Below are 18,328 nucleotides of genomic sequence, written 5' to 3' on the forward strand. Positions count from 1 at the left end.
CGCTAACGAGTTACGTGTCACATCACCGATCGCCGACCTGGACTGCTCCACGACCACTCCTAACCATTTCTCACTTATATGAATGCGTGGTGTCTGTTTTTTCAGACATGTCCAAAAGAACTGACACATTCATAAAACTGATTCGCTTCGATGGGCAATGAATCCACAACCTCCAGTGCATATGCTCGTTTACGTTCGACCTGCAGCGGGAATCTAAAATAACCGAGCACAGAGGAGGTGGACGGGGACTGAGGACAGGTGGCGCTAGGTGGGGATGTGAGTCGGCCGGGAGGCGTGCCAAGATAGTCTGCACATTTTGCGATAAACACTGTGTCCAGGTGGCGCAGTGGTTAACGCAAGTGCTTGGTGGGCCAGAGATCCCGGGTTCGAATCCCGCTCAAGCATACATATTCACTCGTTGCCGCAGATTCAACATAAAACACCAAGCAGCTGATATCCTCAATTCCTTTCCTTTTCGTACTCCCCTCTCCACCTTCAGTTTGCACAATAAGTTTCTCACTTGCCTGCGCAGACATATTTCCGTCAGAAATTGGCCAAATCCGCTGACATGTTAATCTGATTCATTTCTTTATCTTCCGAAACTTATTTTTCAATATCAATGTAGAAAATATTGAGTAAATCTTCCGGTACAGTCAGTTTGATTTTTTAAAAAGATATTTATTGATTATTGTCACTTGAAATTATGCGTATTACCACCAGTTTTGTACGGGTGTTTCTAGGTGTGTCGTAGCTAGGGGGCTATCTACCACAGACTGAAACTTTCTCACATTCCGGGTAGCTGTACTGTGATTACCTTCACGTCACTTTGGCGAGATATACGTCGGAGAAAACAGTAAACTGAGGTGACAAGAGTCATGGGATACATCCTAATACCGTATCGGACCTTCTTTTTCCCGGCTTAGTGCAGTCACTCGTTGGACGCCCCCTGCAGAAATAATGAGGCATGCTTCTTCCGCAAACAACTGTGGCCCGTTGAGATGACGCATTGTCATCCACAAAAATTCCATCGTTGTTTCGGGAAATGAAGCCCATGAATGGCTGCAAATAGTCTCAAAGTATAGACTACTGGCCATTAAAATTGCTACACCACGAAGATGACGTGCTACAGACGTGAAATTAAACCGACAGGAAGAAGATACTGTGATATGCAAATGATTAGCTTTTCAGAGCATTCACACAAAGTTGGCGCTGGTGGCGACACCTACAATGTGCTGACATGAGAAAAGTTTCCAACCGATTTCTCACACATAAACAACAGTTGACCGGCGTCGACTGGTGAAACGTTGTTGTGATGCCTCGCGTAAGGAGGAGAAATGCGTACCATCACGTTTCCGACTTTGATAAAGATCGTATTGAAGCCTATCGCGATTGCGGTTTATCGTATCGCGACACTGCTGCTCGCGTTGGTCGAGATCCAATGACTGTTAGCAGAATATGGAATCGGTGGGTTCAGGAGGGTAATACGGAACGACGTGCTGGATCCCAACGGCCTCGTATCACTAGCAGTCGAGATGACAGGCATCTTATCCGCATGGCTGTAACGGATCGTGCAGCCACGTCTCGATCCCTGAGTCAACAGATGGGGACGTTTGCAAGACAACAACCATCTTCACGAACAGTTCGACGACGTTTACAGCAGCACGGACTATCAGGTGGGAGAGCATGGGTGCGGTTACCCTTGACGCTGCATCACAGGCAGGAGCGCCTGCGATGGTGCGCTCAACGACGAGCCTGGGTGCACGAATGGCAAAACGTCATTTTTTCGGATGAATCCAGGTTCTGTTTACAGCATCATGATAGTCGCATCCGTGTTTGGCGACATCGCGGTGAACGCACATTGGAAGCGTGTATTCGTCATCGCCATACTGGCGTATCACCCGGCGTAACGGTATGGGGTGCCATTGGTTACACGTCTCGGTCACCTCTTGTTCGCACTGAGGGGATTTTGAACAGTGGACGTTACATTTCAGATGTGTTACGTCCCGTGGCTCTACCCTTCATTCGATCCCTCCGAAACCCTACATTTCGTCAGGATAATGCACGACCGCATGTTGCAGCTCCTGTACGGGCCTTTGTGGATACAGAAAATGTTCAACTGCTGCCCTGACCAGCACATTCTCCAGATCTCTCACCAACTGAAAACGTCTGGTCAATAGTGGCCGAGCAACTGGCTCGTCACAATACGCCAGTCACTACTCTTGATGAACTGTGGTATCGTGTTGAAGCTGCATGGGCAGCTGTACCTGTTCACGCCATCCACGCTCTGTCTGACTCAATGCCCAGGCGTATCAAGGCCGTTATTATGGCCTGAGGTGGTTGTTCTGGGTACTGATTTCTCAGGATCTATGCACCGAAACTGCGTGAAAATGTAATCACATGTCAGTTCTAGTATAATATATTTGTCCATGAATACCCGTTTATCATCTGCATTACTTCTTGGTGTAGCAATTTTAATGGCCAGTAGTGTATTTCCAGTCAACGATCGGTTCATTTGTACCGGAGGATCCAGTCCATTTCATGTAAACATAGTCCACAGCATTATCGAGCGACCACCAGCTTGCAAAGAGCCTTGTCGGCAACATAGGTTCATGGCTTCGTGGGATCTGCGCCACGCTCTGACCCTATCATCAGCTCTTACCAACTGAAATCGGGACTCAAACGATAAGGCCACGATTTTCCAATCGTGTAGGGTCCAACCAATATGGTCACGAGCCCAGGCGATATACTGCTGGGAAAATCACTTGCTTTGGTCGTCTGCTGTCATAGCTCATAAACGCCAAATTTCACCGCACTGTACTAAAGGATACGTCAGTCGTACGTCCCACATTAATGTATGCCGTTATTTCACGCAGTTTGCTTGTCTGTTAACCTACGCAAACACCACTGCTGTCAGTTATCAAGTGAAGGCTGTCAGCCACTGCATTGTCCGTGGCGGGAGGCAAATGCCTGAAATTTGGTATTCTCGGCACACTATTGACACTGTGGATCTGGGAATATTTAATTCCCTAACGATTTCCGAAATGCAATGCCTCATGCGTCTAGCTCTAACCACTATTTCCGCGTTCAGCGTGTGTAAATTCCCGGCTAACGACGAAAATCATGACGGAAACCTTTTCATAAGAATCATCTGCGTACAGACAACAGTACCGCCAATGCACCGCCCTTTTACATCTTGTGTACGCGATACTACTTCCATCTGTAGATATGTATATCGCTATCCCCTGATTTTCGTCCCCTCAGTGTAAATCACGACCCCCTGCGTGATATAAACGCCGCAAGCTACGGACCTCAGCATCATCGAGAGACGGCGCCCGGCGCTGATGCGGCCGGCGGCACGAAGGACGCGCTGCGTGACGACAGCGCCGGCAGGCGGCAGCAGCGGCAGCGGCGGCGGCAGCGGCGGCGCGCGCCGCCACCCGGATGCTGCGGACGCCCACGGCCCGCGCCGGCTGGCGGCCACAGGCTCACCGGCTTCTGGGCTCCCAGCCGCCCCACCACGTTCAGAGAGTGGCGCTGGTTTAAACGACGAGCACCACGACAGAACTTTGCTGTTTGCGCACGAAACAAGCGTGGTGACCCCTCTTCTGTCCTTACGACGTCTACTCCGTGAGTAGCAGATTCCACGAGATCCTCAGATCCAGCTCCACAATTAAAGACAGCCCATCGTGCTTGTGACTGAATGGGATGCGTGATCAGACTCAGTTAGGACTGCGCTCTACCAAAAGTACAGTTTGGTAGTTTTGATGTACTAAATAAATAATAATAATAATAATAATGTCGTGTGACTAGGGCCTCCCGTCGGGTAGACCGTTCGCCGGGTGCAAGTCTTTCGATTTGACGCCACTTTTGCGACTTACCGTCGACGGGGATGAAATGATGATGATTACGACAACACAACGCCCAGTCCCTTAGTGGAGAAAATCTCCAACCCAGCCGGGAATCGAAACCGGCCCTTAGGATTGATGTTCTGTCGCGCTGACCACTCAGATACTGGGGGCGGACACCACATAAATGATGTAGTCATTGGTAGGGTTACCGGTAGTATTGGTAACAATGGTAGGAAAAGAAACGTAAATGAATGTGGAAGAGAGAAACTAGGAGCCATAGACTTCTCTTTATTTGTTTGTTGTTTGTTTGTTTGTTTTGCTCATAATTAGAATCGCACATCAAAAAAATGGCTCTGAGCATTATGGGACTTAACAGCTATGGTCATCAGTCCCCTAGAACTTAGAACTACTTAAACCTAACTAACCTAAGAACATCACACAACACCCAGTCATCACGAGGCAGAGAAAATCCCTGACCCCGCCGGGAATCGAACCCGGGAACCCGGGCGTGGGAAGCGAGAACGCTACCGCACGACCACGAGCTGCGGACGCAGATCATTTACTGCGGATTTTGTATTCTTGCAGAACATAAATTGCACTTTGTAAGTAATAAAAATAAATTGATCGAGTAACTTCTGTGCTTTTATGTAACCAATGGAATTACTTTTGATGCAAGTACGGCTTACATGAACAATATATTTAATTATTGCTGTTATTTTGTACTAAGAAGAACTTCCTTCGACTGGGTCAAAGGCAAGAATTTCCTGTTATTATTGATAAATGCGAAAGTTGCTTATGAATAAGACAAAAATGTTTTATATAAGTTCGACAAAGTGTTGAAGCGGTATTTTATATAGTTTTTTTGCGTTTTTTTTATTTTTACCTCTTTGTTGAGGAAATTGGGTTTTCTAGCGCTGTGTGATAAATCTGTATTGTTTTCTTTATTATTTATTAAAACACCCCTCTGTTTTACGTTAAAAATCAGTAAATTTTCAATAAAATCTAAATTAAATATTGACAGTTTCAATTTTGTTGTAAATACTGTTTATTTTTAAGTAGCAGACAGTACGATAATTACGTAGTACACAAATGTTCCATAGATTACCTGGCACTTTTACATCCTCACACAGTTTCTAGACAATCCACCAATCCGGTTTTTAAGAGACTGTAGTAAGACACTGCCAACGGTCTTGCCGCAGTGGTAACACCGGTTCCCGTCAGATCACCGAAGTTAAGCGCTGTCGAGCTGGGCTAACAATTGGATGGGTGACCATCCGGTCTGCCGAGTGCTGTTGCAAGCGGGGTGCACTCAGCGCTTGTGAGGCAAACTGAGGACCTACTTGATTGAGAAGTAGCGACTCCGGTCTCGTAAACTGACATACGGCCGGGAGAGCGGTGTGCTGAACACATGCCCTTCCATATCCGCATCCAGTGACGCCTGTGGGGTGAGGATGACACGGCGGCCGGTCGGTACCTTTGGGCCTTCCAAGACCTGTACGGACGGAGTTTAGTTAAGTTAGTACGACACTGCTCGCATGTGCAAAGAAAGTGATCGTTATGACGTAACGCCCAACAGGTATGCAACACATATAACATTTAGGTAACGGGGGTACCACTTAATTTGACCAAAGCTTCTAGGAAAAGTACCTTAGTCTATGCTTGCTTATGATGGTCTGCGGTAGCTTACGGTAGTTTCATATCAAGTCTCGGTCTTTTCACATAATTAAATCGTGAGGAAAAGGGAGGAGGGCATTTGAGTATCACAGCTTAATTGAATCTAATTTTAATTATTAATGGAAACCACTTCAACTGTATTATTATGCATTTGTTGTGTTCTGACCAACTTCCATCTTAGAACATCTTTAGGTTACCGAGTTGTACTAAAGTGATGATGTAACTGGTCTGGTTGTCGTATGTCTACTGTATGCAGCATTATGTGCCTGCTCGCCATACTTCCGCATGACGGTTGGCGGAATGTTTGTGTTAATTGTTTTTAGATTTTTTTTAACATTACTTACGACAAGCTGAGCATTTGTATGACAACTTTAGCACAACTCGGCCGTCTGAATACGTTATAAAAACGAAACTGGCCATAACACAATAAAAGTTTAATAATATGACTGAAATGGTTTTCATTAGTCATTAAAACTAGCACAACAAGAAATTTTTTACGTACTCTGAACCACTTCTCAAGGAAATGGATGAGATGTGACATATATCTCGAATTTTATTTCCATTGAAAGAAAACACTTACTGAGCACAGTGACTGAATACCATCGCTGCAACACTGACGCCATCTACTTTTGCCGAAAAATGATAACGTGCGGATCGCACGCAGTTATACTCAGTATTGCACACAATAATTCATAGGATAGTAGCAACCTCCATTTCCATGTGAGCTACGAATTTCTCTACAACATTAGTGACTAATATCGCATTTCCTCCATATTTTTTTCTTAAAATGACTATCTTAATCTTCTCACATCGAATTCTGCTTGGTTTCTCCCAAGTGCAGCTCTAAATCTTTCAAATGGTGCTTCTAAAAACGCTTTTTCTTGTTTAAATTTCGTGCAAATTCTAAATTTGGGTATTTTTTCCTCCTGTCACATAATTCACGTTCCTATTTTACAAAACTAATTTTCAGTTAAACAAAATTACATAATTTCTTCCCCACTACTGAAAACTGTTTCAGTCGTTGTTTTTGTTTTGGATTGTGCCTGTGATGCTGTTTCAGCCTCTTACCTCCACAATTTTCTTCATTCAGATTATACCTTCCTATAAGGTAAGTTCTTCTTTCCTCAGTTTCTATCTAAATAGTTTTGTCATTCAATAAAGGTTCAAGTACCGGACCATCAAATTACCCACATGTACATCACAGGAGGATTAGATGATTTCGCTTTCATACACTGTTTCTGACATCTCAGATGCGAACCTCGATAAGTATCCACAGTGTTCTTCAGCGCGTTACTCTAAAACCTGCCAAAAAAGTAAATACTGTCAGTAAGCCTGTATAAAATAAATACTTTTCATTTTCTACTGGTAAGAAATCAAAACAAGGAAGTAATGACTGTTTCATTGTGAATTCGGAATATCTGTGATAATAAACAGTACAAACAAACTGCTAATGTAAAAACTGAAGTGCATTTACCACGCTATATTTGTACCGTGTTGTCTCGGTTTCGATGCTCTAACACCCGAGAGCTGCGTCAACTGGGTTATGCGTCTCTGCTCTACTTGGGATGGGCATTTCTTTCAACGATCAGCCTGGAAACAATATGAGCCCAAAAATTCATCAGAAACTATTTGCGGAAACTACGAGAAACATAAATGGCATTAATGAGACGGAGATTTTAACACAACACTACTTCGCGAAGCTCTAATTACGGTACCCACTGTGACAATTCACTCCGCCGAGCAATCGAACTATCATTCCGGTCAACTCCCACATGCTACAGCAACGCTGCCTCGTCAAAATGTGCGTTCTATTAGATTTCCTATGTAGGTAGTGGGCTGATCCCCCAGGTTCATCCTTTCCTACTGACAACCGTTTATGTTACAGTTTAGAATTTCGACCATAAGGGAGCGCTTCTCAGACCACCTGTAGTATATTATATCTTTAGTGCCCGGATTATATAAAACGTAAACTGCTCTATCTATGGGGTGATATATACGTACTAGCCTCTCTGCTGTCATTGGAAAGAGAATTGCAGAAAGGGTTGATAGTCGGTTTCTAGTACCTGGCTGGGGAGTGAGGTGGTCAATGTTTCTGAAATGACAAATTCTGCGAGTTTGCCTTCGTGCCTTTGTTACTATTGTGAAATAGCGGCGTGGGAATTATGGAATTCCAGGCAGCATTGATGACCGAAGTGAACGTTGACGACTACAGTCCTCAAAGGTGACATCAAGAAGAATAGTCTCCATCCAGATATATCAAGAAGAAACCACACTCCTTTCTACCCCAGTCCGCAAACGGATAAAGGTCCGTTCTTAAAATTTCTTATCTGGCTCCCCAATACCTCGAGTATGAACATCGACGCGTCACCTCAATCGTCGTGTCATCGTATGAGTAAACCGGCGCGTAATAGAAGTGAAAAGCACTGGAAACAGTATGGCTCCAGATACCGACGGTACATTGTCAGCGCCTGACTGACTCCTGCCAGCTCGTATAGCTGCTGTGTGCGGTGCAAATGGTGACTACTTTGGAAACTGGCAAGTTGACCTCATAATTTGACTCAGTGTAGGTGGAAATAAATTCAGCACGTTTCATAGATCAATGGATTGAAAATAGTGAATATATGGGTTCATATTCTCGTCCCGACGTACAAATTTAAGTCTCCTGTAGATTCCTTCAACCACTTGACTCGAATTCTGGGATAGTTCCTTCGAGGAGATCACTGCCAATTTACTACCCAGTTCTTGCCCATCGTCGAGCTGGCGCTTCGTTTCCTACCACCTCGTCGCCGAATATATGTTAAGCTTTGACTCTGTTTCTACACACAGTTAATAAAAAATATTGAGTAAGATGGAGATGAGTGATTGCAGACTGATTGTATAGTTGCTGCCGTCGATAGTATGTGAACTCTATGCGAGAAAAATGCTGCAGGCTCAACATTTATGACCTCATTACTGTGTGGGTGTGGCTGTGCGGCTCTAGGTGCTACAGTCTGGAACCGCGCGACCGCTACGGTCGCAGGTTCGAATCCTGCCTCGGGAATGGATGTGTGTGATGTCCTTAGGTTAGTTAGGTTTAAGTAGTTCTAAGTTCTAGGGGACTTATGACCTCAGCAGTTGAGTCCCATAGTGCTCAGAGCCATTTTTTGAACTGTGTGGCTCAACGTTTCCCGTGCCTATGTTAAAATGGTTTCAAAAATATGAACAGGCTCCTTACTTTGCATCTACGGAAAGCCTGGGTGCCATCTTTTGCACAAAAATGATCTCTTCTTTGTAAAGTGCACACCATCATCTGAGAAGGCCACAGTTGTTTCTTTGGCTTTCTGTCATAACCTAACTTTACTATCAAGACGACAAGAGCTAGACATGAATTAATAATTGTATGCCAAAGCAGACCTCTTCATCAAACGTTACGGAGACTTCAATGAACGGGAGGGACAGCAACACTCATACAGACCAACTTTACAATATTCTGCGGTGCAAGCTACCCAGTAGGATACTACGAGAACGCCTTGGTATACATTTACTAACTCTGGCTCGAACTTGTCCTTCTTTCTACCCTAGTAATGGCGCGACTTTCACACATTAGCTACAGCAAATGTGTAATTGCTTTTAATTGCACATTCCACTGAGTGGTGTAGAAATAATTCCCGCAGGTGCTTGTCGCCGCCTGCTGCATTGTCGCGTAATTTCACTCTCTGTTAGCCGCGTGTGTCACCTATAGTCCCTAAGCAGTGTGTTCAGTTTACGTTATATCGTTTGCTAATTTTTAAGTAAGCAGTTAAACTCACAAATATTTGCTCTAGTGAAACCTATTCTCTTGCGCTGTGAAGGTCCTGAGAGAGGGAGAGGATTGTCTTGCGTTACCAGGACTGGAGTTCAGTTTCTTCCCAGCCATTTTTTTCTTTTCCTGTCTTTGTCAGGCGACCTGAAGACGGTCATGCATTCAACCAAGGTAAAATAGACGCAACTCGGGATGGGAGAATCAAGACCACCTAGTGGATAGTTAGAATGACTGAGCTAATTGATAGCAACGTACAGTGGAAAATAATTATGGTGTCGATGGGCTGAGACTTCCGGTATCTACTGGAAACCCAGCTGATAATGAATGCGTACATCAGGCTTACTAACCAGATGTCCCGGTGAATCGATGGGAGACTACAGAACTCGTAACGTTAGGCTGTTTATCCTTTTGTGCTGACTGCTTCTGATTGGTGGCCCCATTACGATAGTCAGCTCTTCAACTAATGTGGTATACCAGTGGTTTCTCTTGGAAACAACAAAACGTTCGCCTGGTGATTCGCTGTTAGCCGCTTCCCATCCCCCTCCCCTCCACCCCTATCCCATAAGATCTATTTACAACCCATTAGACGGACTAATCGATCTGATCTACTCCGAAGAGCTTCGTATACAGTTTTGCATTTTGCAGATTATTCAAAGTGAAACCTGAAAATTGTTTTGGTGGACTGATGTATGGCATTCTGTACTTGCTGTATGGTTTACTTCTTCTGGCTGGCGGAATAAGGATGTGGAAAAATCTTGACTCGTTTAAACTTTAGAGCGTAAACTCTGAGCTGATTCAAGCAGCATATTTCTTGACGATACTCTCTTGACGAAAATATCGTTAATGGCCAAACTATATCCTTTAAGAAAAGCTATTAGTTTCAGTGAATGCCTAATGTACCCCGAGTATTCGGTTCAGGCGACCTCTTTCCATGCTTTAAGGACTTAGTGGCATTATTACTGTTCCCTTTACAGTCAGTAATATGTCCTTTTAAGATACTAATTAATGTCCCATAAACTGATTCAGAGCTTGAGCTGTCCTCGAGTTCTTTTCATACCTCCATAAGTTCCCGGAGGTTTGTCAATTAAATGAATAAAGTTCTCTATTTTATGATTAAGCCAAGCTAAAGATTCCCTTCAAAGAGTTTTATGCAGGATCCTCAGTAGAATTTGAAAGATGTGGAGAGGAACCACTAGCATCGACAATCTATTCGGCCCAGTCCCTAAGAATTATGGCCACGTCCAGATCTGACATAGAATGTATACTTGTATAAATATTCACGTATTTCAGTAGTGTGGTAGTCTTGGGTTTTATGTTTAACTCAGATTAACAGTATTTAGCTATATGATTTATCGGTGCTAATATTACTAGATTTGAATTCCAAAGTACTTGTTATTGGAGGAGGAGGAGGAGATTAGTGTTTAACGTCCCGTCGACAACGAGGTCATTAGAGACGGAGCGCAAGCTCGGGTGAGGGAAGGATGGGGAAGGAAATCGGCCGTGCCCTTTCAAAGGAACCATCCCGGCATTTGCCTGAAGCGATTTAGGGAAATCACGGAAAACCTAAATCAGGATGGGCGGAGACGGGATTGAACCGTCGTCCTCCCGAATGCGAGTCCAGTGTGCTAACCACTGCGCCACCTCGCTCGGTTTGTTATTGGATGTGTTTCACGAACGAGTTTAACCTTAGGAATTATTATGTTTAGTTTTGAAATATGAAAATTATTCCATTGACGAATTTGTATATTTCGTTTTTTTTAAATACAAAGAATTTAGAGGATCTTTGATCGATCACAGTAGAAAGCTAACAGTCTATAAAAATAAAAATAGTCGATAACCTTTCATTTTAAGGGCATTTTAGCTGTGCTTAAAACCTTTCTGCATGCAATTTTTCTGACCTCTGAGTTACATTCTGATGAAATTTTCTACACAGTTCTGTGTTGAGATACACTCGCGCAGTAATAATGCTCGACTAATAATTCGTTAGTAATGTTAGACTAAAAGTAACGAAGATTTGGGTTTAGCATGCTGTCGACGACGACGTCTTTTGAGACGGAGCACGGACTTTTATTGGAAAATTGTAGCGTAGGAACTCATAAACGTCCATTTAAACAGAGCCGTCCTGCCATTTACATCAGTCAGTATTGGGAAAAGACAGTCAACATAAATCTCGACGTCTGGCTGCGGGATTCCCTTGAATATGAGTCCAGCGCCTTAATGTCAGTAATCCGTTTTATGGGGGGAAAGTAATTTTTTTGACACGGAAACTTCTATTCGCTCCTCGGTCAACTTCCTTGCGTGACAAAATACAGCCAGGTTTGAATAGCAAATTACTGTGAGACTAACAACGCGTAAACAGTGGTTGAGTCCACGACATCTGTAAATGCTTTGTAGCTCAGTCTATGTTTTTCATTTGACATCATCGTATCAGTGTAACCGCATGTGAGTGATCGTTATGAATTAGCTTCCTGTAAAGTTATGAATTGGTGTAGTGTGGAAACACGTTTAGCTAGGACATTGATTTAAGGGTCGTTGTGAAGAGATTAAGGAACACTGTTGGGACTGAAAGTGAGACAGTAAAAATATTAGCTGGAATATGAGTGAAAATCTGTAATACATTGAAAATTACAAAAATAATGAAAGATGTCTTCTCATATGCTCGGAACTATAGAAAACGCAAGTCGGGGGCAACTTCGCCTCAAAATAAATCCGAAAAGCATAAAAAGTCTGTAGCAAATGAAATAAAATAGCGACGGCAGCGTCGAAAAGGAAATGAAAAAAAAAAAAAAAACGGCTCATAACTATTATGTAACTGGTCCATCAGACATATTGTGGCTAGCTACAGTCAAAATGTGTACGGATCACTTACGGGCGTCAATGAAAGGTAATACAGAAAACATTGACAATATAGGCACATAATATAATGAAAACGTGACATCACCAGATTGTACGTATCGCAACCATCAAGTATCGTCCTGTTGTTAACCGACACTGACACGTCGGGCATCAGCGTACGTCCATTGATGGAGGGAGCTACGGTAGTCTGCGATGTTACTGATAATTATATTACATATTGATACGAAACACTTGTGATTTTATCCCGACGTGTTAACGAAAAATCTACGGCACGGACCCGAACTGCGCACACAGGAATTTTTTATTCTTCTATTTTCCTTTGTCTTTTTCCAGCCAACTGAATTTAAGAGCCAAATGACTCCACCTTCAGGCGCCTTATAAAGATGCTGAAATCAATTTAAATCCCCAGTCAGTGTCATTTCCTGGCAGAGGTCGTGACAAAACTTTTATGAAACAACGCAAAGTCGAAGACGCGTCACAAGATCCTATCACTAGTCTAATAATTAACCACAGTGATAAACAACAACAATATTTGTGTGCAGTTGTACTTTTTCATAAAAATTACAATGCTAATTCTGGTATCTGAACTAGCAATATTCTCTTCAGAGCCTCAAAAGGGGTCGGAGATTCAACTAAGACAGAAGACATGATTATTATGTCTGGACTGGAACATTTAACTGAAAATTGGTATATGTTGAGCACATTCCATCTCTACATAGCAACGTAATACGCTCCATTATTTATTCCTCACTTCGGTAGACAATGAATTAATGATGTGAGCGTATAATCTTCCACGGCCTGAGACTGTCGAGATAAACGTTTTCTAGGTATAGATGCGCGTCACAGCTTAGAGCAGCTGTCACTGGATGAATGGAACCGATGTAGACCCAGAGTAATGCCAATGTAATCTTGGCCGAAACGGCAGCTTTAGTGACGCAGTGTTTCGAGGATCCCTATGTCTGTTTGTATGCAACAGATAGCTTTCATACTATCCACAAATATTCGGAATAAAATATTAGTCTGTTTACGTAATTCTGCTTGGGTGAAGAAATACTTTTAAGCGACCTAACTAACAATTCACTGAGAACTTTTTTTACCAGCACAAAACAAATTACGGCGCCGATAAATAAGTAGCTGGCCGCCTAACGCTAGTACTCCCCCGCTAAGAGGAGTCTATCAAACAACTGAATTAAAGATTTGAAATCCATAGAACAAGCAGTTGGTAGATTCAGTTACAAACACTGCACCGCGTTGTATTACCTAACCTACAGAATATAAACTAGTAAATCAGTATAGGTTTAGGCTGGTGCAGACGAACGTCGTCAGTCCAGTTCGAACGACTGACTTTATTACAATACAATGTTAATTTTCGTTTTCCAAAAACAAATGCTGCCAATGGAGGTTGCTCATTTATTTCGTGCTCATTCTTCGCGGCCTCCGTTATGTCATCAGGATATTCTTCTTCGATAAATAATATGAGATGCATTTTAAAATCCAGATTAATAAGAGGAATTTTCCCATTTGTTCCTCTTTTTCAATCATTCCATTTTTATATACCTTCTTCTGTTTTAAATTAATGTTATATGGAGAATAAAAGAATCAGATTAACTTGACCGTTACAAGTGATAGTTATTTAGAAATATGACACCGATAAACAGTGTGAATTTTTATGTTAAGAACGTTAACGACTTTCCTCAATATTCCAGGCAGTTACATACTTACAAGTCTAATTTGACAAGGAAGAATCAGGTAGTCGGCCGTGGCTTTATAGTAGAAACCATACAGTTGGGAATGTGAGTCTCACGGGAAGCGTGCAAGTGATAAGTCCCTGCAGTTGCGCTATTCATCTGTGTCCTCGGTGGCTCAGATGGATAGAACGTCTGCCATGTAAGCAGGAGACCCCTGGTTCGAGTCCCGGTCGGGGCACACATTTTCAGCTGTCCACATCGAGGTATATCAACAACACCTATCGGCAGCTGAGATTTTCAGTTAGTCATCATTTACGTAGAAAGTATTGCTCAGGGGGTGCAGTGTGTTTGTTCTTTCTTGAAAAACTGCATTTTCAGTCTATATCTTGTGCTATGGTCATGTTCAAACTTTTTTTGCAGTAACTATAAATGTTATTCTTGATGTACACAACAGACTGGTAAATGTACTCTCTTGGTGTAGTTAAAATCCACAATATTTTGTACGCAACTCTGAACACAGTCATTAGTTTGTTTTATTATTCTTATGGTTCGTTTCTGTTGTTTGAAAAACGTGTTTATGATTTGAGAGTTACTTCCTCATGAAATAACTCGATAGTTACGAATGGAATACACATATGAATAGCATGTAAACTACAGACGCTAGCACAGCCTCCTGATGACGTTTCTACTTCCACGATTTTGTGTTTTCACACCACTTTCTAGAAATGTGTTGCTTACAGAGTCTACAGAGCTAGCATCTAAATTTAATTTAAGAGTGTCATTTTCCCTATTCAAATTGAAATTGACAGCGTTTGTTTCTTTATGTTCACTGCAGCTTTATTGTATATTGACGAATGGTAAACTTCCTTGACGGTTTCATTTGCTCTCTCTGCTAGGTCTGTTGTTCCCTCAACGGCTATAATATTGCTGCCATCAGCAAAAATAATTTTTCTCCTCGACTAACACTCTTGGGAAAGTAATTTACGTATACCAGGAAAAGTATTGGTCCTAATATGCTGCCTTGAGGAACTCCTGTATTAGTGTATTTTGCTTCACCTATCCATGTTTGGGCACATCAACCCGTACCGCGTAGCGGCCTTTCCGTTTTTGTTACGACCTTATATTTTCCCTTTATGAACCCTTCCAGGCGAGAATGAGCCGGGTCAGAAGGTGTAGTGCGCGCCTAGCCAAGGGCGTCTAACCCGAGAGGTGAGCAGCAGCTGCAGCTTTCCAGGGTCGCTGACGACTTACGTGACCGCTTTCGCCGGACAGTGTGACTCTGTTCTAACGCAGGAGTCTTTAAACGGTGCTCGTGCGACACGTACGTGCAGTCTGGTGTCGGATTTCTATTGGCCTCCGAGTCTCTGTCCCGTACGCGAGGGGAGGGGCGAGTTCTTGGACTGCCAATGCTGCCCTTGTATCGCCTAGGCATGCAGCTAAACTGCGGTAATGTCAGATGTCGAGGGCGCTGCGTGTTTATTTTTCACCACGTGCGGAAGCTTCTAGCAAACTGCTCGCAAAAGCCTGTAATCATAGATATATTACTGGTCCAGGCTCCTTTTTACCATTGGCGCAGACCGCTGGCAACCAATTACCCTTGCTGTGCGAGTGGCTTCTAGAAAAACCCGTGTTGTGTAAGAAACTGTCGCCGCACGACAGTACCGTTTATACGACCGAACTACGCGAAGGGTGCCATAAAAATGTTGCAATCACGCGAGAGGAAACGCATTACGTCCCTCCTTGGGTGAAGAGACTGTTACTTAGCTCTTATAGTCCAAGCACAGAAATCCTTGACTGTAAAAGTGTTTGCAATTTCTGTAACTCCTTCTTCGTTGTTCCGTGTAATGGTTCGGTAATTGTCTCCACATTTTAAAAACTTTGTTTCATCTAGTATAATGCGGGTTTTGAAAGGTTTCGACTGTTAGAATAATTTCATTTTTAACATCAAAATATGCGTCAGACAGTGCTCGGAACTTGTGAATCACGCACGATTTTTATTTTTAAAGGTTATCTCGAGCAAAACGCGTTTCGAGAAATAGTTTCCAATGTCAACCGCCTTTTTTATTTTATTACGACGTTTTAAAAGTAACTATTGCTGTATATTAATTGTTGCATCCTTCAGGTAATTTCGATGCAATGCCAAACGATGAAAATTTGCCGTAACTGGCATTTCTTGTCCTGCAGATACTGCGAAATACGAAAGTAGTTTTACCTTCGGAGTTTTGGACGTCCTGTTATGTAGAAACCCACAATTGCTAATCATCACTTACACGGTTCGTTTGTATACGTCAAAAACAAATGAACAAAAACATCAAAGAGAATCATATTACAGATCCTCATCATCGCAATTTAGATAATATTTTAATAATAAAAGAATGCTATTTGTTCATATACAATAAGTGTTTCCGTATTTTAAATATATTTTCATGTCAATCTATTTCGAAGTGTTTGATGGGGTCACTATAAAGAAACCGATGTGTAGAGTGTCCTAATGCCGTACAGGTTGCAGCCGACAAGCTCCGTAAACATCTGATGGTAATGTTTTCATTGTCCCCAGTCACCCGAGATGTCACCAAATCAATATGGAACGGGTTTGTTCACCAAGAACTGATATCTCCTCCTACAAACTGTTGGCTGTCAATGAATCCAGAATCTTCTCTAGTCAGTGGTACGGAGTGCAGATCAAGCTGTTACTTCACATCTGGACTGATTTTCTCAAAGAAAAATTCTGGTGTTGTGCTGAAACTAAAATGAGATATCCTTTGTATTCCGTATAATTTGTATAGTAAATTTTGGTTTTTCTCAAAAAGGCATTAACATATTATTAAATCATTGGATGTCTTGTGTTGTCGCCTGGCTGTACGTATAATCTGAGAAGCGCTACTTCTGCGGTGTCTATTATTGTGCGGGAATATATTCCGGGAAATAGTAGGACGCTATACAATACCGAATACACAGTACCAGTTCTTAAGACAAGTGTCTGCAAATAATCAGTCCCATTTCCTATCTGAATTGTAGCCATTCACGTTATACTAACGTACACAACTGACTGAAACGCCAGTATCTTTTACTTTATTGAACTGTTCAAGCTTATGACTTTACCATGTTCGTAAATACGAGTAGTTGGAACCATAAGTATAAATCACGTGAGCACTTACATTAATTTGCACATACGTGTGTACGTTGCAAGTCAACGTAGGGTATGTAGCGAGGCGCGCAAGATGTACCTAGTACTCTACTTCATTCACCGTTGGAAACACTAAAAATAATAATTAAAATATTACATAGTTAATCATGCCGGGTAAAGTGTTGGTGCCAGGTCATGCCTAAGGGAAAACCGTACATTCCGTGTCCATCAAAACAGTTTTTACGTAAGTAATGTGTTGTCCCCTTTTTTGGTTCTTTCATAACCAGTTGTAACAAGCAAGACGAATCAAATATCGAGTGCCGATGCAGCAAACTACCTGGATGCGATTCACAGGTACCAATTTCCGACGTTAGTTACGCGTATCTGTCAAGCAGCGCAGAGTATGGACTTGCATCACAGGCTCAGCGGTCAGTGCTCACAAGGAAGCGTTGCACAACACTATAACGGGAAAACCGACGTGGGCCGACAACTCGTGCGTTTCGAATGATCTACTGCCGTTTAGAGCCGAAATTTAAACCTTTATGTCTGTGTATGAGTGTGAACGAATAATAAAAGTATAGAAGGCGTTCATAAAGTCTCGTTATCGTTTCCAAAACTAACAATTTGGAAGATTTTTGCTGTAAAACGTGTAGTATATCTCTAAGATTTTTTCTGTTATACCAGAATTTCAATGTGTGCCCCACTCGTGGAACATCAAGTACGAGGGTTATTCGGAAAGTAAGGAACGATCGGTCGAGAAATGGAAACCACAGTGAAAATCCGATGAAGTTTTGCACAGCTGTGTTCGGCAGTGTCTTTATTATGCCCGTCGATCACGTTACGTCGATCTTTTTAGTTCTAAGCACCCAGGGAGCACATAAACATACCTAGAACAATAGTGCCGCCCGCCAAGTACGTGGGCCTAGAGAGAAATTTCGCCTGAAGATATGCAGCCAACATTACATAACTGTTGCGCGTTTTCTTCTTCAAGACAATTCTCAGCCGCATTCTGTTGGGGCAATGAAGATGCTCCTGCATCGTTTTCAGTTGGAAATGTTTGATTTCCCACAATATAACCCGTAATTGTCTCCCTCTGAGTTTCATCTCTGCTCAAATGAACCGCTGGATATGAAGACAACATTTTGGCACAGACAATGAGCTGTAGGCCAGCGTAGATAATTGGCGGAAAGCACTGGCGGCTGCCTTCTATAACGAGGGTATTGGAAAGCTGGTACAACGCTATGACAAATGTCTAAGTCGTATTGGCGACTGTGGAAATAAGTAGCTGGAAGTTGAAGCTAACTGTGCAAATAGAAGAGTTTTGATTTTCACTGTGGTCTCCATTTAGCGACCT

At 42.6% G+C, this 18,328-nt stretch overlaps 1 pseudogene; it reads left to right on the top strand.

Moving 5' to 3' along the window:
* The first annotated feature begins 5,028 nt into the window (after positions 1-5,028).
* Positions 5,029-5,146, top strand: LOC126100805 (5S ribosomal RNA; annotated as a pseudogene).
* The last annotated feature ends 13,182 nt before the right edge of the window (positions 5,147-18,328 follow it).

Source organism: Schistocerca cancellata, chromosome 1 (assembly GCF_023864275.1).
Source record: "Schistocerca cancellata isolate TAMUIC-IGC-003103 chromosome 1, iqSchCanc2.1, whole genome shotgun sequence".
NCBI lineage: Eukaryota > Metazoa > Arthropoda > Insecta > Orthoptera > Acrididae > Schistocerca > Schistocerca cancellata.